The sequence below is a fragment of the Anas platyrhynchos genome, chromosome 3 (genome assembly GCF_047663525.1).
Source record: "Anas platyrhynchos isolate ZD024472 breed Pekin duck chromosome 3, IASCAAS_PekinDuck_T2T, whole genome shotgun sequence".
NCBI lineage: Eukaryota > Metazoa > Chordata > Aves > Anseriformes > Anatidae > Anas > Anas platyrhynchos.
The window spans coordinates 18,411,228-18,435,762 of NC_092589.1; the positions used below are offsets into that span (position 1 = coordinate 18,411,228).

The 24,535-nt window shown below is 40.4% G+C and overlaps 1 long non-coding RNA gene across 1 annotated transcript in view; it reads left to right on the forward strand.

Annotated features, from left to right (window-relative positions):
* Nucleotides 1-884: 884 nt before the first annotated feature.
* Nucleotides 885-24,535, forward strand: part of LOC140002103 (uncharacterized) — a 44,164-nt gene continuing 20,513 nt past the window's right edge. The window contains exons 1-3 of the long non-coding RNA XR_011808050.1: nucleotides 885-1,122; nucleotides 3,357-3,596; nucleotides 22,456-22,502. This is a non-coding gene — a long non-coding RNA (uncharacterized lncRNA). The remainder of the gene's footprint in view (nucleotides 1,123-3,356; nucleotides 3,597-22,455; nucleotides 22,503-24,535) is intronic.

Below are 24,535 nucleotides of genomic sequence, written 5' to 3' on the forward strand. Positions count from 1 at the left end.
AGGTGGCAGCGTCTAATGGGCAGATTACAATTTCAGCTGTCTTCTCCCTGAACAGAAGGTGATAATAGTTAACTTGGAAGGGAAAGGACATTTTCAGAACTGGCTTGTGATCTTTTTTCCTTCCTTAGATGTAAGAGGCCAGCCTGAACAGTTTCCACCTCCCTGATATCTTTTACTGCTCAGAGCCACAGGGCACGTCCATTACATTGGTATGGTCCCAACTGCGTGGGTGGGAATGCTCATCATTCACAAGACTTCCCTCACTCACACCATGAATCATTTTCGATGGCAGAGAGGTGCTAACAGCAACACCCAAAGGAATTTATTATTATTATTATTTTTCTTCCCAGCATTGAAGGGCATGGGCATTGCTACACAGGTCCCGGGTAAATGCAGGTAGCTGGTGGGACTCTTGTGCTCATCCTGACTACGTGAGAGTCCATTACTACAAAACAAATATTTGCTCTTTTGCAGTTACCTGATGCTTTTCTCACACTGAAAACGAAGTATATACAGCCTTACCATTCCCAAAGCTAGCCCTTTTGTCAAAAATGCACATACATTCAGATACCAAATCCTTCTTTGCTGTTTTCAGTTTATGCTTGTAGGAAGCAATAAACAATACTGTATTACTTATTTGTTGTTTGATCCCAAATCAGTCTTTTTACTTTCCTGTGATCCTTGTAACTGGAACATTATAGTTCATGAGTCCACCAAAGGAATAAGACTTTGGAAAATCCTTCATTATTTACCTTAGCTCTGAGTGTGTTATTTAGAATTACATTTTCACCTTAATAGGACGTGTCACTGGAAACATCTTTCTTCAACAGTCACACATATCTGCCAAGCCCTGACAAAATGGCAGGGAAAATGAGAAACAAAAACAAGATGGAGGTTATGGTTCCCAATATGGGGAGGAAGAGGAGGTACCTGGGCTTAGTTTGTCACTTATTAGCCATCTGACAGTGAAATCAAGCCCTGGGAGACATAGGTATGGGTAGACATTTGCAGAAATAGCTAGAGGAACTGCCAGTCCCATGGAAAACAACAGGAGGTGGATACTTCCTTCTAAATGTTGTGTACCAGCCCCTGCCGTATAGAAAGGGCTTCACCAAGAGGCAGGTAAGGATATTTTATTTATTCAAACCCGGGGGTACTTTGAACTCCACACCTTTCTGCAGCACCTACATCGCAATAAGGAAATACTGCTTTTGTTGGTAAAAACTTATTTTGGGAGGTTACTTTGAAATGAGGAATTAACCCTGACATGTGGAGCCAGGGGAGATTCTTGCCACCGGGAAGCTTAGGCATCAAAACAGAGGTTCAGAAGACTGTGGTGAGGAGCCAGCTCTTCAGCAGCTGGAAGGAATCTCTCTGAATTTGCTTTCAGGTAATGATATTGGGTGTAGGACTAGACTACTGACAGAGAATTAACATATAGAAGTACATGAAAATGAAGAACTCATCTCTCACGGAATTCATTCCATATAATTTAAAAGATAATGAATCCGTAAAAGCAGGCACTATTTTGCATGACATGCAAAATTTTATAAGAGCCATCATGTGCAGAGGACAACTGCTGGGAATGGCTTAATATGTAAGACTTTCAAAAGATCTAAAACAACCACCTTGAATGAGAATTGCAAGTAGATGCAAAGAAAACCCTGAGAGGGCTTGCAGAATTTGCTGTGCTACCTGCCATATTTTGCCACAAAAGTATTATCTGCTGTGGTGAAGATACACTCTTCCTGGCAATGCTATACAAAATACAGTTAACTTTATTTCTGGAGAAAATGTGATTTATCCACTGAAGCATCTTGCAGTCCCAGCGTTAGAAACAGCATCTCTCATAAGGTCAGCTTTTGGTCTAACGCTAGTGGTGCTGGAAATACAACCCAGCAGTCAGTTTCTGTACAGAGGAGCATATATCTTAGTCTTGGAGTCAAGTTTCCTCGTACTGCTCACACTAAAATAATTAAATTAAATTAAGGCAATACACATGGCTGATGGGAAGATTAATCATTTCATAAAATCATAAGAAAAAGTTGAAAGTTGATTTAGGCAATATTATCAGAGTTTCCTTAAATATATTTAAAACTTTACATGTTAATAGTATTTCTCATGATACACCAAGCATGCATCAGTGAGATCTGAGGTTACTTGCATTGCTGGCACCACTCTAGTTTACAGTTTGTGCCCATTTCCTTGGGGACTGATAAGAATCTGGAGAATATCAAGTTCATTAGAATTGCTCTTTTAATTTACCTCTTAATGCTTTCCAAGATAATCATCAGGGAGAGAAGGGCAGAAAAGGCTTCTTCCCACCCTATAAAATGTTCTGAGCCTTGAAAAGCATTTCTGTTCTCTGGTGTACCCAGCCTAGCCAAGTGAGGAGGAGAGGGCAGACCAGGGCTGAAGGAAGGTTGGTGGTACCCAGGAGAGCAATAGGGGTTATCCAGCAGCCTGCAAGCCTAACCCAGCACAGCCTGCTTCCCTTCCTCACCCAAGACCAACTGACCGCTTGGACCTTCCCCACCCGTGTCCTTGCTTGCTGCAACCACCAGCAGCCTTGAGACAGAGGAAAAGCATAGGAGAACTGCCAGGCCTTCTTGGGCCTGTGCTATTTGGAAAAAGCAGCCATAAACAGACTGGGGAAACCAAGTTGGGACTATGTTGTGTGTGTCAGTGGTATGCCCCAGGGAAATTTTTGGCTTGGACTTTCCAAAAAGAACCCACTTGACTGGAAAAGTCGTGGTGACCCAGACAGCATGTGGCGGGGAAGGAGAGGCATGGTTAGCACACAGCCCGTGTGGAGGGGCCTGGGCCTTCAGGCTCAGAGCCACCAGCTCTGGCCTGGCCACAGCTTTGGGCAGGGAAATTCAGAAATTAAAAATTAAAGTTTGCCATCTAGTGGTAGACCTCAGAAGATGCTTTTTCATGCAGCTGTCCCAGCCCTACAATTTTTAGGTGATCTGTATGTGATTTCTGTAATATATAATATATTCATTTTTATTAACACCGTATGGCCCACCCTGCTTTATTCTTGGTAACCTACCTGTTCATACATGACATTACATCTGGATCTGGAGGAGCCTGACTCTGACAGATGCAGGGGATGGTTTAATGTATTCAACCCTGGTTGACTTAAAAAAAAAATCCAAAAATTCACTGTAAAAATGAGACAATACGCTACAATCATTTCCCAGCAGTTTCTTGCCTTGACCGTGTCAGTGGTAATTCTCAGGGGATTGCCTCTTTCTTTCTCTTCAATATTCATTTCCCCTTTCCCTTTGAGCTTAGCTATGTCTGCAAATGACACATTTCTCCTGACTTTATGTGATATTCCCTTTTAACAGACCAAAACTGCCATGAGTATCTGCAGAAGCATGTCATCCTTGAAAGAGTCCTTGAGAGCTTCCTTTGAGCAGTGCATGCTGCCTGTATGGGATCCAGTGTGCCTGTAGGATTACTATGGAGACCCCCTCCACTGGCATCACTCATGACAAAGAATGACATGAGGTAACATGGAATATGGACAAGGAAAAACGAGATTGAGGATCCCTCATGGAGAAAGCCAGCAAAGAACGTTAACTTAGGTAAGGGCCTGAACAGTGGGGAAAAGGAAGGTCTGGAAGGTGATGGGGACTGTCATCTACTTTGGTGTCCAGATTGCAATTAAAGAACTGCAAGCATACAGAATGGTAGCTACACTATCTCTTGTTTTCCACACACAATATTTCTATTAGCAGATCTCCAGGTGGGATTAGCAATTTTTGCAGCATAATCACATTGTCGAGTCATACTTAATTTATGAACCACTATACACACAGATCATTTTCTCATATTGATGCTGAGCTGATTATTTCCCATTTTGTATTTATGCATTTGATATCTCCCTCTGCAGTACAGCACTTTGCACTTATCATTAGTGAACTTCATCTTGTTGATCTGAGACCATCTCTTCAATTTATCATTTTGCGTTATGATCCTGCCTGCCAGACCAAGCAGGTTTTATAAGTGTACTCTATATTTATCCTCCAAATAACTAATACAAATATTGACTAAAATCAGTCCTAAAGATCTCTGCACATCTGCTTGGAAAGCTCTTTCAAAATTTACTTCCAGTTTGACATTGAGTCATTGGCAATAATTTTTTGACAGTTTTTTTCATCTATTTGTGTACACAATCATATAAAAATCCTAATTTTGTATAAACTGTATTTTGCAAGCTTAAATATACAAATATAGATTACTAGCACCAAAAATTATCAAATATATTGTCTACTATTTCTTCCAGTCATCAGTATTTAGAATATAGACATACATGTTCTACTATAAGACTGTGCCAATACAGCTTTGCCAGAAAGTAACAATTTTACCCCCTTCTTTAAATGTATTAATTTCTTTAAATTAAGACTTGTCTTCTCCTTTAAAGAACTGATGAAGAATAAGCCACTAAATTTATGCTGAAAGCCGAGGACCAAAAAAAAAAAAAAAGAAAAAAGAAAGTCCTGAACCTTTGAGTTTGACTTTGTGTGCAGTTTCAGCACAACAAAAATATTTGCTGATGATGTAGATGCTCCTTAATATAGCACACAGGACAGAGATGATGCAAGCGCCTATTAAGCCTAAGATAGAACCCCTACACTTCTGTTAAAAAATGAAAAAAAAAACAAACCTTAATAACCCTAACTGTGTCAGTTTTACTGCTAGTACATAATTAGATCAGAAGAGTGGGATTTCAAAATGTCCACAGCATAACTGCTTCCTGCTATTTAGGCAATCTGTTTCTGATTCAAAAGCTGCAGTTCATCTTAAAATTTTATGTGTAAGAACCTCTTCAGGGTCTATACCCACAGAGTGGGAGCAGAAGGATGTTCCTTCCCAGCCTCCAGATTTTGTAGTTTGCAGAGCAAAAGTATTCATCTCAACCGGAAAAAAAAAAAAATAATAATAATCACATGCTTATAAAAGGACTTGGTTTTTCACTGCAGCAGATCACCCACATGTAATACTTCTTTTTTATTAGACAGGCTGGAGAGTTTTAGGGATGCCATCAATCTGGGACCTAGCATCTGCATACCAGTCCATTCAGATAGGTACTTAGAAAGAGGCCAAGAAAATTTTGTCCATAGACCTGCAATGAAAACAAAGGTATTAGTCAGCAATGTTTTCCCATTAAAAAAATGCATTAAGGAAATGCATTCAGTGAGGGAATCTGGGAAACAGCTTGAGAGATGGGGTCAGAAAAGCCAGGAGCAATGAGGAGGTAGGAGGGACTCAGGCCCAGTTCTGCTATTTTCTGGGGGAATGGATGGTCACACTGCTTTCTTCTTGTTTCCCACTGCTTTTTTTGCCTAACCAGTGCCACTGAGAGCAGGGTTTTAAGAAGCAGTTTGTAGGTGGCTGAAAGACAACACAAGTGGACCCAGTGGGATGTCCCATGGAATTCATAACTGAATCCAAAGATGAATCACACCCGCTCTGATTCAGCTCTCATGTATAGCCAGTGTAGGTGTTTATTATGACTATATCAGGAGTAAATCACACAAAAGCCAGGCTGGCGGAGTTTCCAGTGAACAGCACTTTGGGTAATGCAGTTCAGATCCCCTTCTCAAGTTACAGCCTTTTTCTCCTTGAAGGAGGCTTGGCTGTAAACTCTTCCCAGCTCTCTGCTAATTCCTAAGGATAACATGAGTCTCAGTTAGGCACACGCATGACTCAGAAGACGAAATAGTGCCCGTGGTGGGAAGTGGAGAGCGTGTTCCTCCCTGCCTCCCCCGACACACGCTGCCCTACCCGCTAGGTGTCCCTGCGAGCCAGGCGAACAGCACGCCGCAGGGCTGCCTCGCTTCGTGCCGCTGGGCTGCAGCTGAAACCCCAAACAGCAGCCCGGGAAATGTGTCTGAAATTCCTTCTCCTTCTTCTCCTTCTTCTCCTTCTTCTCCTTCTTCTCCTTCTTCTCCTCCTTCTCCTTCTCCTTCTCCTTCTCCTTCTCCTTCTCCTTCTCCTTCTCCTTCTCCTTCTCCTTCTCCTTCTCCTTCTCCTTCTCCTTCTCCTTCTCCTTCCTCTTTTTCTTCCTTAATTTTTATTTTTATTTATTTTTTTCTTTTCCTAAGCTTCCTTTTTGAAGCAGCTCCAAATTCACACACAATGCACAAAACGGCAAAGACAGCTCCCTGTTTTGCTGTGTAAGGTAATTGAAAGGATTTGGCCCAAAGGAGGATGGTTTCCCCTCCCAGTTAGTAGTGAGGCACTAGTCTGCTTCATCGTCCAACTGTTCCTCTGAATTCTGCAAGCCCCCAACCAACTTTACCATAATCCCTTACCCCAATTTGCTAGCCTTTAAGGTAGACACTATTCTGATGAGTTTCCTCCACTGAGGAGCTGTGAGGTTAAATGAAGGGTGATAATGTTCTTTTTGCATGTCTAAAACATGCAACAGCAACGACAAAATCTGTTTACTGTCAATGTGTGAATGTTGAAGTCTCACAGTAAAAGCTCCAATTTACGGGTAAGTAGGGCTAGGTAGATGCAGGCATCTAGGCATCTCAGGATGGATTAGGCATGTTCAGTGGCTGTCTTTGGAAAGAAGAGACTTTCTTGCATGGCTAAGAGTTGCTCAGGTAATCCCCAGAGCATTTCCAGAGGTCAGCAGAGAAGCAGGGAGGAAGGAGAGGGAAGCACATGAAAGGAAGCGTATATTTTCAGATATGGTGGCTTCTGCCAGCCCATGAAGAGGGAGAGGAAGCAGTAGGTAGAAACTTGAAGATATGCTGATTTTTTTGTTTGTTTGCTTGTTTTTTAACGTTTTGTCTCTTTGTATTACTGAATTTGGAGAGGGAGGAAAAAAAGCCCATTTGCTGTACTGGAAAAAATCATTCCACATTTCTGTACTTCTCTTTCTTGATCTGTTGAATAAGGGCAACAGCTATTCCCAGACTCGTGTTGATGCTCATATACAGTCTGAGATCTTCAGAATGGAGAAGGGAAAACAGGTATCAGAAATGAGTTTTCTGAAGCTATCAGACAGGAAGATTTCTGCATCAGATGTCTCTGCTCATGAAGGTTCTGTATTTTGGAGCCATCACTGGAGACTGAGGCCTATTGTGCTGTACAAATGCACAGGGAGAGACAATCCATGACACAAAGGACATACTCTCTAAATAGGCATGACAAAGAAAAAATAAGGGAGGAATTAGAAATGAGTTGACTAGCTCAGGGTTATACTGTTTGGTGCCAAAGCCAGAGGCAGCAGTCTGGTATCCTGATTTCAAGCCCAGCAATCTGTTCTTTCTCATGGCCAACCACCATTTGCTGCTCTAATGCTTACAGGGTGTTAATGGCATTACAGATAATTGTATATGACTCGGTATTTTTAACCAGTGTGAGCTTTACTTGTAAGCATGCTCACCACTGAACTTGGTCGCCCCCAGGGACAGTCCCTGCTCCCAGCCTTTGCAGGGTTTGGAGGGTGTTCAAAAGTGACTATAAGGTGACCTTCACAGCAGAAATGCGACAGAAGCAAAGGGAAAGGAGGAGGGTCCAACTCTTGTGAAATCTGGCTGTTGAAACACCTTCATGTCTTGCAACACCAAGTCAAAAGCTCTTTGTCTTAAAGATTTAAGAATAGACATAAGAAGAACTGTATTTATCTCTTGTTAGTCACCTAGGCAACCGGGAAAGCAGAAGTGAGCTTCACTTTCTAGTGTGTTTTATAATTTGCAAGTTTATTCAAATGTCTTTTTTGGCATATCAGACACACTTGTGGTCCTGCTGCAAATTTACGTTTTTAAGAGTAAAAAATGTATAAATAAGCAATCAAATTTGGTTTGTAGCTTTTCCTCCAACCCAGGCATCGTGTACCTGCATGCCCGGATAGTTATTTAATGGCCCATGGTCTGCCTTAGAAGTAGAACCTCTTCCACATTTTAATTTCTCCTTTTGGGGATCTCACATCTGTAGAGCTCCAGTTGCAGTAGCCAGGATTTAGTTGAGACCACAACCAAGGAGCAGGCTGGGAGCTGTCCTTTCATTCCCCAGCCAGTAGGGAGCAGTTAAAAGCCTCTTCCTCAAGCCTGAAAAATGTTGCAAAATATATATTCCCAGAATGAAGTAATCCTGTGCATATGCAGACTTCAAGTTTGTGTTATGACTGTGTAACACAGATTTTGGCAAGCTAAAAGCAATTCAGCCTGCCATAGGGTCTTGTGGGGTTCAAGTCTCAGCTGACACCTTGATCATGGGCTTAGTCCAGAAGGAGGAAGGAAGGCTGTGTCTCTTAGCAAAGGAGAACAGCAAGGCTGTATGTCTCCAGGTTGTTCATTCAAATCCAGAGTTACTTCTGTAAATAAGAGAAATGCTAGTGTTAGCATCTGCTACAGTGCACGAGGATGTAAAAAGACAAGTTGAAAATTCTCTGTTGAAACAGATCTATTGTCAGAAAATTAGACCTTAAAACACAAAATAGTTCACAGACAGCTCCTACAATCCTAAAAAGGAAAACATTAATTTTCATTTGATTATTCCTCTTCTTGTCCAGACTACTTTGCTTCTGATAGATTTTGACCACTTTCTTACAGACCTCCTTATATCCTAAGTGGAAAAACAAAACAAAACAAAACAAAACCAAAACAAAAACAAAACAAAACAAAACCAAAACCAAAACAAAACAAAAAGAAAAAAAAAAAAAGAAAAACACTCCATCCTGGATGATCCTTCCAGAGAAGAAAATCTTTTTTTTTTTCTTTTTTTTTTTGGCAGTCTCTTTATTTACATTGTTTCAAAATCTATTTTCCTTGAAAGGAAATGTTTATGAGGTTTGGCTTTTCTCTGTACATTTCCTAGGCAGAGTTGCTGGTGCTTTACTCTGCCTGCCTAATCTCAACATGAACTCCAAATTGTTAGTGTTATTTTACCAAGCAGAACAGATTTTTTGAGTTTTCTAACTCATTTACAGCTATGCAGAGGGGCTGTGAAGCCCTGATACTCCATTAGTGTGACACTTAACTTTTCCCTGACTTTGCAAGCTTTTAAATAATTATACAAAAGACACAAAGCTTTGGAGTAACCAGTGCCAAGTTTATGAGGCCCAGCAGCTGAGGGAATTAGGAATTTTTCCATGGTCTTGGATGAGTTTTGGTTTAAACACCAGAATGACAGATTCATCTGAGCATGTTGAATGAATGGAAAAGTTACAAAGCAATGGACAACATGATGCTCTTCATGGAAGGTACTGAAGAAGGAAGGGAATAGAAAAGATACACGATCAGAATTGCTACCAATCCTTTTTATAAGAGATCAAAACCCAAGAAAGAACAAGAAGGATTGCACAGGAAGCAACAGAATAAGCCAGTAAACCCTTTTAAAGGGAAAAATTTCATGGTGATGGTGATAGGTGAGGTGTTTGTGGCCGTAGGTCCCAAGGCAGATGAGAAGAGCAAGCACAGCCTGACAAGAGCAGCACTGCCAGTTGTACAGGGCATCAGAACCTGTCTCAGTGTAGGTAGACAAAAAATAAGCATCCACAGATCCAACATGTAGGATGCAGCCTGCTTTTTTCAAATTCATGTACAAGTAAAGAGGAAAGAAGTGAAGGCCTGGAAATTTCAGAAAGTGAAAGGTAACAATGATGTTCTTCCTAAAATTTACAATAGAAGGTGCAGATGAGACACGCTACCACTAAGATTGAATTAAAAATAATAGAATCATCTGTGTTAGAAAAGACCTTCTAGATCATCAAGTCTGACCATCAACCCACCCTACCAAGTCCGTCACTAAACCGTGTCCCTTACTGCCATATCCACACATCTCTTAAACACCTTCAGGGATGGAGACCCCACCACTTCCCTGGGCAGCCTGTCCAATGATTGAACTCCTTTTCCATGGAGAAATTTTTCCTGATGTCCAATCTAAGCCTCCCCTGGTGCAACTTGAGAGTATTTCCTCATGTCCTATCACTTGTCATCTGAGAAAAGAGAAATTCTCCTTGCTGCAACCCCCTTTCAGGTACTGTAGAGAGCAACAAGGTCTCCCCTCACCTCCTCTTCTCCAGACTAAACAACTCCAATTTCCACAGTCTGTCCTCATAAGTCTTGAAACACTAAAGGCTCAGTCTTGGTGAGCATCTGCTTTTAAACTGTAACAAGGATAATGACACTGACGCAATAAAGTCATGCAACTCTCAACACATGGTGGCTCTAGGAAGTACTGAAATCCAGTAATTTGCCTGTGGAACCATTTGTTAACATTTTAAAGCAGGTGAATAATTCCACGTATTCATTGAAACAGATGAGCTCTCAGGAGCCTGGATCACTGGAAAGGAAGTTGTGTGTGCAGAGCAACTATTATCTTCAAACAGACTTGTTGAGCTTGGGCCCAGAAATTATCAATAATTGGGCGGTCTTAGGTGCACAAAGAAAGACTCTGACTTTACCAGGCAGAAGGATCTGAGGTGGTGGAATAAAGGAGAGGGACTTTTGCAAGGAGAAAGGTTCTGGGGCATTCAGGAGCTAGTTATGCCAAGGGATCCCTCAGGCTTTGTAGGACAAAGAAAGCTAAATCTGTAGGTTACAAATGGTGTAATATGAGACAGAAAACATATGTTGTCGTTTTTACTCCCCCTGCAAAAGACATCCTCCCTTAAGTCTTGATCAAGGAACGGACTGTAAATCATAGAAGAGGCAGGATGTGGAAATTCAGTAATTTCCATTAAGTGACACGAGGCTAAAACCATAATTAGTGTTGTGTTGTGTTTTTTTTTAAAAAAAAAAAGTGGTTTGGGGCAGTCTATTATCTTTTTCTTTGCTGTTCATCGTTCTTTCATTCTTACAAATTCATAACAGAGTACAAGTCAGTAAGATGTCCAACTGTCTATTAATAATTGATTTAATGTAACACATGAAGTGTGTGTAATCTGTTTTCTTGTTCCTCCATTTAATATAATCCATGAATCACTGGTGACCAGTAAAGAGTTTGATTGACCACATGATGCCAACTCTTTTCCTAACTCCAGCTGCTGACTTGCATTTAAGAGAGCTGAATGTCTTATAGATATTTTGTGGTTATAACAAGGATGTTGTTGAAAAGGGAAACAATTAGTCAGTGGAGTTAGATAACATTTACTTTTGGATAAGAACTTATAACTTTGCCTTCACCTATTGCCAGTGTTCCCAAGTCTGCCCAACATTATGTACTAAAATAATTGTTGTCAAACACAGACCTCACTCTTTTTGGCCCAGTGTCTTGTCTCTCCTGGACCTAAGGAAAATTCCAAGTTACAAATAGAAGCTGCTTTTATTCCCAGCATATGGCTATAGGTATCAGTACCATCAATGTAATCCACAGTCACAAAAGATCTTCTGTTTCCAGTACCCTCTCAAGGTAGCGAACTGCTATTCTTCCTATTTTACTAACAGAAATGAGGCACATGGAGTGTGTTGGGAACCTGACTTTGCTAGGGCTTTTAATTGTACTGTTTCAGGCATTTCTCTTCGTGAACATATGTGTGTTTTTCACCAATGCCAAGATTTTCAGTGAGTGAGTGTCACTTCCTTTGTTAGCTCCAAATGTGCAAAGGTTGAAAAGGGCATTTTTACTAGTGAAAAATCTTTCAAGGACTTTTATAAATCATTCAAAATTCTGGTTTAAAATGAGTTCCCTAAAATGTTTCCTTTCACACACTTCTTAGTGCCAAATACAAGCCCATCTGGAATCATTAATTCTGTTGAACTGTTTAATTCCAAGTACTATTGCAAGTGGTGTTTTTTCTTTTTATTTTTTTCCTTTTTTTTTTTTTTTTTTTAAGAATGACTCGATTCAGTATTTTATAACCATAATTGGAATAGTGCATTAAGACTCAACAGCTCATTTTTTTATTCCGGGAAATGGCAAGCAACACATCTTGTACTCAATCAGTTACATTAGCAAAGCAATGCTGAAAAATCTTGCACTGTGTAGCTAGCCCCCAAATTTAATATTTCTTATTCAGTTATTTTCCATATGCTCAGAAATTAAAATACTTTTGGAGGTTTTAAGAAAGCTTATTGAACAGTTTTGAAGTCCATCCTATGCACACTTCACCAGGCACATCATCCAGACAGTTAGAAGAATAGATTCCCTGCCACTGAAGTGCTCAAGCCAAATGCCAAGTGTTCTTCTCCATATACAAACTCACATAAAAATGTTCATTTATGATTCACCATCAGAAATGAACCATTAAATCCAGTTTGCAAGCAACCTTCCCTTTACATTTGAAAAGGCAAAGCATGTGAACAATGAGTATTTTTGAGTCAGTCTGCTTACTTACATTATTCTTGCATTAAACATTGCCTTTAAACTTGTGATTTCTTTCTAAGATTTTGTATGTACATATTTAAAGGAGGGGAACTGTGAAATCTTGCTGTCATTGATATCAGTGACACAATTCCCACTGATTCAAATCCAGAAGGGACTTCACGCATGTCAGCTCAAAACTTCTTTGATTATTCTCCATTTTCAAGTGATACAGGAGACACTTAGGTTGCAAATTTGGCTCTTTGATGGTTGTGTTGAAGAGCAGTCTCACACCTTCATACCTACGTGGGGTTGCATAGCCTACTCAGTGCAAACAAAGAGCCAACATGTGTGGGTGTCCAGTGAAGGACAGAAGTTTCATCCACTGCAACTTGCAGATGAAAGCATCAGAGAGTTTTCAACCCTAGAAGCAGGTGCCCAGGGTTCAGATACAGAGATTTGTAGGTATGGAAGCAGTTGGTTTTAGAGTGATCCAATTATAAATTCATAGCTAGACTGTCGTGATACAAATTAGTCTTAGCATTCATCTCTTTGGCAAAATTCCCATTCTTTGGATGCCTTTCTGGTGGAATTTTCTGTGACATGAAAGATACCAAAATACAGATAAAAGGAGTACTTTTCTTAAGCGCAAAATTCATTCCAACTATTAGCCATAAACTCACCATAAAATATGCTGGAAGGGACCTAGTGTGTCTCTGGTCCAAAGCCCTGCTCAAAACAGTGTCAGCTTTGAGATAAGGTGAGGTTACTCAGGGCCTTGTCTGGTTAAGTTTTGAATATATCCAAGCATGGAGAGTCTGCAGCCTCTCTGAGAACCTGCCCTAATGCTTGATCACCTTCACTGTGAAGATCTTTTCCTTATCTCTAATTGAGGTTTATCTTGCTGCAACTGGTGTTTGCTGCCCCTAGCACTTTGGTTGTGCACCTCCAGAAGGGTCCAGCTGCATTTTCCTCTGTATCCACTTACTACATGGTAACAGAGAAGAGTAAGATCTCCCTTAATCATCCCTTCTACAGGATGAACAAACTGGCTTTCTTAATTTGTCCATGTACACCGTATGCCCCTGCTCCCTGACTATCCTGGTGTCTGTTGCTGAACTTGCTCCAGGTATGCCCATGCCTACCTTGTGGTGGGGGGCTCAGAACTGGACACAGCCCTGCAGATATGGTCTTACCAGTGCAGAGTAGGGGGGTAATCACTTGCCTTGAGCTTCTGGCTACACTTTTCTTAATAAAGCCAGAATGCTGCCAGCCTTCCTGGCCATAAGGGAACACTGCTGACTCACGTTCAACACGTTGTCCACCCAGATCCCTAGTCCTTCTCCTCAAAAAAAAAAAATTGTGCAAAATCACCTTATATGTAAGAGAAGTGTTGGATGTATTAGTAATCAGCTTCCCTGGAATATTCCTGTAATTGTTACGGCTCCTTAGGTGTAAGGAAATAATTTTCTGGATTTGATCACTATGTTAGTTAGTCTGACAAGCCCAAAATAAAGTAAATTTTCACACATCAATCATTAGCATATTTGCCTAAGAACCAGCGTGCAGAATTCAAGCAAAATCAACAGCTTATTCAAGTAAATACATATTCATCATTATTCTATGTGAAATATTGCTTTCTGAGTTTATTCACTGAATGCTAACTACATTTCTAACAAATATACCAAAATAACTGTTCTTCTGTTACTATGGAGAGGGAAAGGAGAAAGTACTGTGTTTGAGGACTAATTATGAAGTCTTTAGAGTAAGAACAAGATAATGTGATTCCCTTGTATACATACATACACACACACGCATACACATATATATATATATAATTTAACAGTCCAACATTTTACATTCAAGGTTTTGGAGAGAGAAATGGAAAATTGCTGACGAGTTGGTCTGGAGACAAACTGAAGAGTTGTTTTATGGGAGGGACGTTTTTGTCAGTCTGAGATACAAAAGGGGAAAGGATAATTCTCAGCTGAAGTGAAGCAAATGTGAGAGCAGATTTAGAATTAGCAAATATGCTACCTCTTAAATTGATTCTAGCTCACTGGACACAATCATGGCAATAACAGCCGATCCCTGCCACATCTTCTGCAGCCCTGCTAGCAACACCAAGCAAGGAGATATATATATATATATGTATATCCTTGAAGGAATCAGTATGCATATGTGTGCACATACACACCTGCAGACACACAGTCATTCGATTCCTGATCTACATAATATGATTTTCTTGTAGCAAGTAGGATACAGTTGCTCCACTTCACTCCCCTGATGCATTACAAGGAACTAGCTTTACATGTTTTATTGCCATGGGTGTAGAAAAACTCGACTGCAAGTCCCACTGATCAGAGAGCCAATAAGGTGAGGAACGCTCCCCGCAATATGGAGCCTGCAGAAGCATTGCCAAGCAGGGATTGCAGCACTGCCAAGTGTCACTGCAGCAAGGCGCAGAGAGGCTCAATACTGTGTTAAATAGAAGTTGGGATGTGCTGCATTTCCTAGTATAGCTAAAAATAACGTTTTACTCTTTATCACCTTTTTGCAAAGGATTGCTAAGCACTTTGCACAAATTAATGACGTTCAGGTTGCAAGCACCCTTGTGTTGTAGTTTTCCATATGGTTGAGGTTTTTTTTTTTCATTCCTAATAGCACGTTGCTCTCATTATTGTGCAGTAGACTTTTTGTTTCTGCACATCAGGCCTGGGTTCTTATAGGAAAGTGATTATACTTGCCTAAATGGAGATTCTGGTGACAAGATAATTTACAACGCTCTGTTGCATAATCATGGAGCCAAGGTCAGGGAAACCTTTGATGTAGCATAGTGAGGGCAGTTGTAAATAAAGCACACATCATGAAAGGGTTTAGTCTCAGTGAGAACAGACAGACAAGAAAGAATAGACAAGAAAGAACCTCCAGCACTCTTGCCATGGTGAAATCTTATTCCCTTCTTGTCTCCACAGATACTGTGGTTGGCTAATTAGAGAACCACTATCAATCCAATCTCACTTTTTCCCAACTTTACTGTAATTTCTACATTTGAGAAGCTGGTGAAATGAAACTGCACTACTACAGCTTCCCATTCATCATCAGGAAACAGAACAACAGAGGGAATTGGGCTAAAAATAATTAAGAAACCGGATCAGGTGTCATGTGCATGCATCTGTGTGGGTATGTAGGCATGCAGGCCATGGAGGTAGCAGCAGTAGCAGAAGGGGAGATAAGAACCACCAGTATTTTTATCTCAACGTGTGGATGCTCATAGATGTACTCACAGCATACTTAGTAGAGAGGCAAAAATGCCTAAGCAAACTGTGATCCAATTATACTATAAAATCAGACTTTTATAAAATCAGCATTGGCGTTATTTCACATGCACTGCCATTGCTTTGCATCTGTGCAGTAACACCAGAGCTTTTCAGAAAGTTATTGGAGCTACTTTTGCACCTCGTCTGCACAGGCAGGCTGGGTGTGAGGCACAGGGTGGCTGCCTATGGGCGCTGCTCCAGACAGCGCAGACACAACTGGTCCAGGACCTTTCTACGGATATATTGGTCAGACACACTGATGCCTTGGATAATCAGAGCTGCTCTCTAGTATCTGCTCAGATGAGATCACTGAGAGGAGTGGCAGGCCCAGGACAAAAGACTGAGATAAATGAGTAGCTCTATAGGAGTTAATGCAAAAGGTTCCCCAACATTACTACCAGTCAGCCTAAACAAACAATTATTTTCCTATGTTCCAGGAAAAACCTTAACTATGTAATTTGCAGCTCTGCTAAAATGTGTATAAAGAAGTGGTAACAGGCCAAAACCTCAAGCCACTGTAAATCAACAGTATTTGCTTGCCTCAGTTGAAACACCCACTCTTTATTTCAGCTAAGGAGCTAACACCCGGTATCTTAATATGCATTTATGTTCATATTTGCACTTTGAAGGGCTAGGTAGATTATGCAGCTGGCACATGTCAGACTAAATGTCACTTCCGAAAGCTAAAAGACCTACCTGGAAATAACCATTCGGAGTGACTGCCTGACACGTATAACCTCTCTGGAAAAGCCTTCCCACCCAAAGCACCTTCTTGTGATTAATCTTTCAGATAGGCAACACACAGCTCTATTTTTAAAAGCAAATTTTAAAGGAGAGAATACATTCATGAAAAGAGGAAAATGCGAACAAATTAGCAGCTTAAAGCACTGCAAGATACAGGGAAAGAATATATTACAAATAATACAAATACAAATACAATACAAAGAAGACAGTTCAGGCCCCTTCAGAGACCACAGCTGTAGTCCCTCTCTTGAGTATTACCTCCTGGCAGAGACTGGGTTCATCCTTAGGATGCAGACTCAGTGCCAATCACTCCAGAGTGTTATTAAGATGCCTGGCACCATGGCAGAATTCAAGTCAGTGTTTCTTTGCCACATGTTGGAGTGGGCTAGGTGGCAAAGGTTGAAGTGAAAAGTGAGCTAGCTGCCCTGTAATGACAGGGTCTCGCATCGGGCAAGCTTAGAAATTAACCTCACATAAAAAAGGTATGCACTATTTTCTTTCACACTTTGTCTGATCCTGCCCTGCTATGCAACATGAACTATGAGTGTATAAGCACTGAAATCTGGCAGGATTTGTGATTGTTTCACAAAGACTTGTCATCCTCCTTTACCAGATAACTCCCTGTAAGACATGATGGAGGGGGAGTTGGAACACATCATATTAGAATGAATATAAATGGTAATGATCGTGCTCTTCCACAGCACTTTCACTCCAAAAAATCTGTTAATTAACCCTGAATCAAGCAGGCTTGCCAGTCAGCATTACAGCATTTGAATTGGTAAATCTTTCAAACCCCTACTTCTAAAAGACAAGATCCTGTAACCTTTATTTACGTTAAACATTAACTTATTCTGTGAGGAACCTTTAGAAATCAATAGGGATTGGGCTACATGAGTAAAACTGGTAGAATCTGATACCAATTACAAACTAAAACTGGCCCTCAGTTGGGTATTTCTGTCTGCTTTTTTCTTTTTTATTCAGTCTTTCCATATTCCTCTTCCCCTCTGTCTGCACCCAAGAAAATACAGAATCTTCCCTCTTTAGAAGCCATTTGAGTGGTTCGTTTTCTCTTTAATCCAAAAACTGAATATTTCTTGTTAAAGGAAGGTAATATTTGACAAAACTTGGTAGATCTGAGTGTATTTCTAAACCTGGACAGAGACCATCCTTTTTGACATAATGGAAGCAATAATTCATGGCTTTTAAACATGAAGTACTTTATATTTTTGAACAAAAAGCGTAGCTGAAATTACTACAGAAAGCATTAAGAAAAGCAGTCTGGGCTTAAACAAAAGGAGATACGAAATCAGCAAATTTTCTTTTTACCAAGTTGTGCAGAGGAAAAGGTGGATGGAAACAAGTGGACTTATTTTCCATTTGTGCTTCCTTTCCTCAAGTTTCTCCAGCAGCAGAACAGCCTGCTGGTTTGTTAGAGGAACTGAAAGCCCACGGATACTAGTATAGAGAAGAATATCAGTGTGATGTGAAAGGGAGATGGGAAAGAAAAATCCTCCGGCCTTTTATTTTGAGACAGCTCAACATTAAATTACGTTTTGCTGCACAGGGAAGCCTTGTGCCCTGAGAGCTGCAGCTCGGGTTTCTGTGTCTTCTCTTTGGTGCTGCCTCTTAGGTTGGACTCCTCCTAAAATATCACTGCCAAATGCCACATACAGAACACTCCTCACCCCAACCCCGCCAAAAAGACATATTTTGGGCCAGGAAAGCTGGAGGGCAGTGGGGACAACTCCCCCTGACCTGGCAGGGAAGCAGCTCGGCCTTCAACCACCAGGGTCAGCCCAGCACACTGAAGGACAGACAGCTTAGGTTAGACAACCCACTCAGAACATCAATTTTTTTGACTTCTCCTGATGAAAGAATTGTGTGTTAGTGTATTTTTTCAAATCAGACACTGCCTAGCTGATTAAAATTCCTGGAAACCTAGCAAGGTGAAAAAAAGAGGTGCGTCTGGATGTTGTTTTCTGCTCATGCCCTAAAGCCATGTCAGGTTGAAATAAGGTACGCAGTATCCCTCCCATCCTTCTTCTTCAGCGGTGTCCTGGTTTCCATGGAAAAGGAAACTGTGAGCATAGGGTGAAAGGGAACTGCAGCATGGTCAGGAAGATGACAGGGGAAAGAGGTCTGCGGGCACCTGCCTGGCGGTAGGGACAGAGCCAGCAAGCCAGGAGTGGCTTCCTCTTTCTGCAGATACAGACAAAAAGATGTATTGCTTAGTGTAGTGTTGCCTCTCCAAGCTGTTAATTCATTTCATGTTCCTTTCAAGCTCTTCTTCTGTGCAGAAAATTTTAGAAGGAAATGCCACTGGATTACACAGCTGCTGTCTGCCTGGGCTTTAAATACGCCAATTTGCATCAGTCTGTGGGCAGTGCTGAGAACAGGCTGGAAGTTACTGCAGCCTCCCTATGTTACTAGTGGCATCTTACTTGCAAATCTGAAACAATTGAAGGGAAAACGTATAGCAGAACTATAGAGAGACAGTTCTGAGGTACTAAAAATAATATTTCTTCTGAGAAAAATGTGTGTGAGACCCAGTACTCCTGGGGGAAGCCCTACAAGATGTCAGCAGGAAGCTATAATAACTGATGGAAGAAAAATGGGGTTCCTGAAGTAAAAAAGCCCCCATCTGTGTTACTAATCAGGCCAGGAATTAAAGATATTGAGAACAAGCCTATTAGTAAGCACATTGAAAACTTGAAAAAATTTGAAAGATAAATGGAACTAGTATTGGGGTACTACCAGAAAGCTGAGTCCTACCCTTGTTTTGCAGACTCAGATAATTTGGATAAGAACCCATCTGCAGAAATGCCAGTCAAAAGCAAGGCTCTATAGCTTTGCAGTTACCACTTCTGTTAACAGAAGCAGGCAAATTGTTATGGGAAGCATCTCTTTGTAGCATCAGTACAAAATTTTCTAGTGTTGCCTTTGTAGTGTGCAAGCAGGTTTTCTTCTCTGAGAGAACTGCTATACTGCTGCTCAGTCTTTGGGTTATGCAAGGACTTAGTGCCTTGGCAGACTGAGAAGAAGAGGAGGCAATGTGAACAGTCTGAAAATTGGCTGTCTGCTTTAACTCTTGTTAAATCAGTTCTGGTGTAAGAATTGTCTCTTGAGAACCAGACAGAGATGTTGGGCTAGGATTCCTACATGAAGGAACTGCCTTGCACGTTGGCTGCACATCCTTGTTTTAGGACCGGTATGTATGTGCAAATGAAGTGATTCAAATTTAGAATATCCTCAGACGTATGTCCAAAAGGAAAGCACAAGCATCTGCTAGTGATGGATAGAGCACACACAGATTAGAAGACAAGGCAACACTGATAATTTACTGTCATTTGCCCTTCTTTGTATGATTTTTAAAAGGTATATTACTGGGAAAATGCTGCATGTATGCAGTGCTTCCTTAGAGGAATTTAGTAAACCCTTAAGATATACTCTGTCAAACGAAGTTGATAAAGCACAACATTATTTACTAACCATCATTCTACAGGTGCCAACCTTTGAGTGGTAACTAATGTCATTTCAAATATTTAATTTTTTTAAATATTTCTTTCAACAATTTCAAAAATTTGTTTCAACAATATTTACAATATTGGCTACTAGGAGTGCCTAACTCCAAAATTACATGGTTCGTTTCAGTTGGCACATTTGAGGAGATCAGGGTCCAGTGTCACAACCTGGCCCTAGGTTGAAGCACTTACAAGGCTTTAACTGGCAAATTCACATCCCTGTTTTGAAACAGATGTATGAGATGAAGAGAAAAGCAGACTCTAGAGTTAGCACTCAAAAACTTAAGTAAAGATGATATAGAATTATTTATAGAAACTAACTTGGACAGCTGCAGCTATGATTATCTTGTGGGATTCATTAAGGCCCTGTTTGACATTCAAGTAAGTTCTTGTTTCTGGTGGCAAGAAAGAAAGACAGCGTGTACTTTAAAGAAATTACAGGATTTAGAAATGGAGATGAAAGATTCAGAACTATACTATTTTCTGTTCCCACTGCCCTCTTACAAACTGGAAACATTATAACAAGGGGGATGGTGGCTTCTGAGCTACAACACAGAAAAAAATGAATGTTAATTGCAGAAGAACCAAAGTATATACCTGAACGACGAGGATTAAGAGAGAAAGAATAATATTATATCACTTTTGAATCCAGGACTACCCATCGTTAGTCAGACTGTATAGAGCCCAACCTCATGTTTATTTTATATGCAGTATTAAGCAAATGACTGAATGGGGCTACTTCTTTCACAGACCTGTGCAGCCTATTAAAAAGGCAGTATACGTTCACTGCCGTGCTTTTAGGCACGTGACAGAAAATTGTCCTACAAACAATGGCACTTTCTATAGATTTGTGTTTCACACCTCTCCCCCTCCTTCTAGCAGGACATGACTTTTCTGTGTAGCCCCTCTGGTCCCTCTTTATAAGCTACAGGAGCAGGAGTGAGCAGAGCCCGACCGCTGCTGCTGACCTTGCAGTTGCTTCCACAGCCATGTCTGCAGCCACGGCAGAGATGCTCCCTGTTATGTTATTGAACACATAAGTGAATAGGCTTTGGATCATGTCAGCTGCCCTCCTTCCTCCCTGACTTCTCCCAGTTGTCCCATGATAGCCATACAATCAGCTGGGAGTTTCCACTATAGCTTTAGGGGAGCTGAAAACACATGTGCATTTTGCTCCTCGTTTATGCTTCAGCAGCACTCAAACATAAGGTATGGACCTTACTGACTCTAGAACATGAGAATTTGAGTAAATGCTTGCAAGTGTTAAAAATAGCTTTAGTCATTTGGATTTATGCCTGTTGGACTCCCATTTGTTCATGATTATCTACCAGCCATGCAGAACAGTATTTCCACTTGTGGGTAGTGGGAAGAAATGCTCAAATACTACAACGATAATATAAAAGTATGTAAAATATGAGTAGATTAGAATAAAACAAACAGAAAAGGATATGTCGGGAAATGATCCTTTTATTTGAAACTTGGTATTTCCCTTAGCATGGCAGAGACTGAGGTTTTTTGCTCTCTTGGTGTGTTATAAATCCTGTGATTTTCTCTAGACACAAGATGTAGCGAGAACAGTGTAAGTGGGTGAAAAATATAAAACCTGGCAGACTGAATGGTCATAGATGTACTGCTTTTTACCAGCTCATTGCATGGATTATTTCTGTATTTATATATTTGTGCTGGTTGTATGCCTATGAAAGATGTATGTTATAAATAGAAATCTCAAAAATCAGCACATTGAAGTATGTCTTCACCTGTTGCATGCTGCCAAATTCTTCTTAGAAATTGGCTCTCACATTCTGGGTAGTTTTTAAGGAATTGATTTTGACCTTTAAAAAAAATGTGAGTTGTATAGAAGTTCTGAAGCTACATACATTAAAGCCTGAGATGCTCAGATACTGCAGTCTCTGGACTGACGGGTACCATATAAAGCTATCAGAAGTCAGTAGTTTACACAGGTTGTATTGACTAACATCTTACTTTGAAATTTAGCTGGAAATAAAGCCAAAAACCATTCTTATCAGAGTGAATTCCAAAAGGTTTTTGTTATGCAAGTCCCTCCATCCCTTCAGGCAGTCTTTTCTAGAATGAAGAGGCTGAGTTTCAAGTTAATTGAGAATATCAGACAAGATTCCAATTGGTCTGATTTTCTTTTACTAGACTAGATCTGTAATTCATAGTTTCTGGCACATCCCCCTTAAATGAGCAATATGTCACATCCCTGTTGTAAATGCTGCAACCTCAGGACTGAATATGTACAGACTGTAAATTATACAGGGGTGTTCAGCCTGTGCCCATAATTTCTAGTTCTACCTATATGTTCCTATTTGATTTAGCAAAGATGGCTCCCTTAGGTATCTGTTCAGCCTCTGTGTGAATTGACTCACTGGAAACAGTTCTTGGCACATGTATTACAAAGAAATTAAAGGAAAAGTCAGGAAACTGGATGGAAAATGATCAGAAATAAGTTACGTGAAGTAACTCTTCTGTACTAGTTAATCTCTTCAAGTTTTCTCTTATATTGCATTTTGTCACTGTATACCTCTCAAATGCTTAACTACTCCAAAATGATTGTTTTTTGGTTATTCTTACAGGAGCTAAGCAGATTGATGTGCAGGCTCTCCGTTCTGGGTGCCCTTTGGTAAGTATTACCTGCTCATTCTGACAGATGACAACAAATCTGTTGTTACCATTTATGTCTTTCTCTAGGGTTTAAGAGGAAACATTTCACCTGAAATATTCTTACTGCAAAGTTCAGATGTTTTTCCATCTGACATGCATTCTGGTCCTCTGAAAAATAAAAAAATAAAAACAGTGGTGTTTTCAACATCTTTCATACAGTTTCCCAAAGAGTCTGCTCTTCAATGCATATGACATTTGTCTTCAGTTTTCATGTCTGCAACTCATCTATACAGAAAGGTGTTACAGCAATGAGTTTACATGCTTACTGACATGTCATGCCAGGGAGGTTGATTTAGGTTGGTAAAGGAATTCAACGCTTCCATTTTTTGTTGTTGTTACTGTTTTTGGCGGTAGTGGTTGTTTGTTTTTTGGGGGGTGGAGTGGGGTAGAGGATGTTCCTATACTTTCGGAACACACTTATCTGCTATGTGATCTGAATTAACCTTTTCTTAGACCACATCCTCTAATTTGCCATTCCACAGTTTCTGTTGCTTTTGCTGAAAAAGCTTCCTTGAGAATCACTGTAAGTCTCGTTTCTTCACTGCTTATCAAGGTCATTGTCTCTCTTAGAATCAAAATACCATAGTGGAAATCTCTAACTCATTCTCTTTTAGACCCATGTGGGCATCAATTTCCAAAGATAAAAATCTCTTTACCAATTAAAACATGTTTCCTAATCTCGTACAATGACACCAGGAAATGATATGCGGCCCTGCACAGCCTCCTTGCTTCTCTTCAGCTTTCAGCCACATTTTCCATTTATAGGGGCTCTAGGGCAGACACACCTCCATGCAGTCACACTCTTTCCCATCTTTAGCCCTCTGCAGCAAGCCCACCCCATCAGGCAGTCACGTTCTTCCTGGGACAATTTGATACGTCAAGCTTCATTCTTAAGTTAATTGAAACTTACTTCGCCTTCCTTTTGGAGTTACCGTAAAGGATTGTAGAGAGATATTTCTAGAGGAGTTATACCTACCAAGATACAAATCACTGAGTAATAAACTAAAAGTCTGCAAAAGAAATCGAAGCAGTTCCACAATGGAGATTCTCCCCTGCCTTCCCCCCCCCCCTCTTTTTTTTTAATTTAAATGCATAAATTTCAAAGTGCAAAGTGAATTTAAAAGTGGAAGCAAAGAGAAAAATAGAAGGAGAACCTAAATCACTACTTGAGGAATTCTAGACTGACTCTGTCATGGAAGTAGGTACTCTTGTGTAGAACAGAAGGAAAAGAAAAATGTTGCAGAAAAGTAAGAGAAACATGTATAAAACTAAATGCTAGTCATATGCATTAGTCCACTTGTGAATTATGATAATTAACCCACAGCAAAACCAGAGAGGAGTATTAATCGATCACCGATCTTGAGAACATGAAGAGGGCTGACCAAGTCCCTAGGTAATAAGCAGACCACACAGTTATGAGATGAACAAGAGGAGTGTAAAATATCCTGCAGGATGTTAAGATGTTTGAAAGATATTTGCCACTCCATAAAAAAAGCAGCATGGGCAAAAGGACTGGTGATACAAGTAGGAACTGTTTGGAAGAAAGGCTGCTATGGGTACGTTTCTCAGTGATCTTTCTGATGCTATGCACTTACAAAACTAAGTAAAGGCATTCTGAATTCCTTGGACAAAATCCCTTGATTTCATGCCAGTCTGCTCTAAAGACATCAAGTCTTGTTTTGAAGCCAGTAAGGTTATATAGGGTAAGGGCAGAAATTGGATCCCTATTCAGGGAGATGCTTATAGTTCTCCAAAGGATGACAGGTAATAACACAAATGGAGCTTTTGCTCTTTAAACTTGACATTAATAATGCCAAGTTATTCCCCTTTCCACACTCTATTACAACTAGATGCTTTTGTTATTCATAGTAACAATTACTGGTGGTGTATTAGTGCCTAGAGATCTCGACTGAGATAGTCCCATTGTAACATGCACTGTGCAAACACCTCATAAGATAGAGAGCGCGCAGCCTCGCCCTCCCCGGGAGCTCA